The sequence below is a fragment of the Danio aesculapii genome, chromosome 16 (assembly GCF_903798145.1).
Source record: "Danio aesculapii chromosome 16, fDanAes4.1, whole genome shotgun sequence".
Taxonomy (NCBI): domain Eukaryota; kingdom Metazoa; phylum Chordata; class Actinopteri; order Cypriniformes; family Danionidae; genus Danio; species Danio aesculapii.
Genome location: NC_079450.1, coordinates 48119973 through 48122406, shown reverse-complemented (window position 1 = coordinate 48122406; position 2434 = coordinate 48119973). Strand labels below are relative to the sequence as shown.

Sequence of the window (2434 nt, the reverse complement as noted above, 5' to 3'; positions counted from 1 at the left end):
TGTTCTTGTGAGTCGAATCTTTTAACTGAATCAATTGAACAAGTTGAAAAGCGATCTGAACGAACCGAATCAAGTCACAAAGGCAGAGCAGAGAGATAGCAATTTTGATAGCAAGAGAATTACAAATTGGGACCAAAAGAAAAATAGTCCGATATAATTTCGCGAGGACGTAAAAATGCTATTATTAAATAATAAAAAAAAAACATTGTTTGATTCGATATTCAGTTCTATTATTTCTGAAACACATTACAAAATGCATGTATTTTATTTTATTATTATTAAAAAACAAACGCTATGTAAATATTACATTTATTATAAATGAAATTATTATTTTAAAATTAGGAAGATTGAAGATAAGTTTATAGAATCAGCAGTCACATCGATCTTCCTAATTTCGGATGTGTACACACAAAACAAAAATTAACTTGATGTAATTAGTGTTTCGAATTCAGACTGTGCCAGACTAATTTGTTAATTAATTCGGAACGACATGCATCATGCTTTGTGAATCAATTAGTTCTAAAGAGCCGGTTCACTAAAAAGTGATTCACTAGCGTAGATCACGTGACAGAGCGTCAACAGTGAACTCTGATCTACACTTCCCAGCTCTCTAGTGATTATTATCAGCGTTAAATGTACAGTTCAGAAGTCGTTTTTACGGCACATGACCTATTCAAAGCCATACACAATTTGTTATTTTATTTAACGTTAAATCTCTGGTATAAAATGTAATAGCGTACACGCGAATAAGCGGAATTATCTATTAATTCAGGCACTTTTACTAAAAAGTGTTAAATCAGTGTTGATAAATCACTTGCACATTCGTGTTTGTATAGCAGGTTTGAGCGGCGGGTGGGTGTGATCTAGAATTAGGGCTGTGTCATCTCGGTGACGTGGAGGAACTCAAGTCAGCCTCAACTTTAAACCTCTCCGACCCATACTCTTCAATTTCACACAAACCGATTCAGGGGTTTTAAATCAACCGGTTTAAATGGGTGTCTGAAGCGCAGGACTGACGTCTATTCGCTTTCCGGACGGCTGATCGCGCGTGCAACACTGTGAGTATACAGAGTTTACATGTTAGTGCGGGTTCAGGCCTGACACACGCCTTGTATCATTGATATGTTGTTTAAGAAGCGTTAAGGTATCGAAAAGCGGCAACGAGAGTGACATGTGTAGGTTATCTGTCTGCAGGAATATAACTGTGGTCTCATATAGCCTTGCATTTGTGTGTTTCCTTGTCGGGCATGTGTGTTTAGCTCCGCCCAGTGAGCTGTCATGATGAAGTAGAACTCAGATGACAGTCAGAACACTCAAGAAAAGGATTAGTGTGATGAGAATCACATGCTGTATTTCCCCTATCCACAAACTCTGGGAAACCGCTTCAGGTTTATTATTTTGTGGATCTTTCTTTGCCACACCTTTTTATAAATTGGTACTTTCCCCCCTTTTCGTTACAAGATGAATTCATCTTCAAATAGAACGTGGTTTCCTTTAACAGCTTATGCAGCATTTTAGAAGATGGAGGACTGCCCTTTTATCAGATATTGTACAGTACACACATGCATTATTAATCACATTAGACAGTGTAATAACAGCAGGTTGATAGATACAAAATGTAAACAAACACAATGTGCCATGTTTTTTTCTGGAATCTACATTGACTGAGGTTGTTATTATACAGTGGTCACCATTTAAAGTGGATCAAAACATTTCATCAAAGTTGTCCTAAAACTGTTCAAGAGCACTGATTTTTGTCTAGGACAATTTTAAGAACTTTTTTCATCCACTTCAAATGTTAACTGGTTGGTGTTAATGTTATAGTTCACTCAAAGATTTACATTACTATTAATCACCACTTTCCCCCTCACCATTGACTCATGTTTATGAATTTATTTCCTCTGTTGAACACAAAAATGAAGTTTTATTTCTTCTGTTGAACACAATACTGAAGAACAGCCATTGACATCTCTAGTAAGAACAAAAAACACCATAGAAGTCGATATATATATATATATATATATATAAGCAAGCATTTTACAGTACTTTAAAAATACTCAAAAATGTCTCTGTCAGTGTTTTCAAACTGCCATATCCATAATGGAAAAGTGTCACATCCATAACAAAGCTTTTCATTTATGAATGCAAACATGTCAAATAAAATAAAATCAGTCATGTTTGTTTTATAGAGAGCCAACTATTCTCCTTTCGATTAGCATTGTTTCTTTTTGGTTGTGGAGCTTAATTCACAGAATTTCTACAAAGTATGTTGTATGCTGTAAACTCGCAGATTTTTTTGTCACATCCATAACGCATATTTATTTTCCTCATTTAAAATATAAAAAATGTTTACAGATTGATATTTTTTTGATCCCTCAACTCTGTGGTCAGTTGTTTTGCAAAATATAAACAGATCTTTCAATATAATGTTGAC

General features: G+C 34.8%; 1 protein-coding gene across 2 annotated transcripts in view; it reads left to right on the top strand.

Annotated features, from left to right (window-relative positions):
* The first annotated feature begins 804 nt into the window (after positions 1 to 804).
* Positions 805 to 2434, top strand: part of ano10a (anoctamin 10a) — a 72516-nt gene continuing 70886 nt past the window's right edge. Inside the window, exon 1 of one of the 2 annotated variants that reach the window (XM_056475387.1) lies at positions 805 to 1058. The gene's annotated coding sequence lies outside the window, so the exon portion shown is untranslated. The remainder of the gene's footprint in view (positions 1059 to 2434) is intronic. The other variant, XM_056475389.1, reaches the window with a different exon arrangement.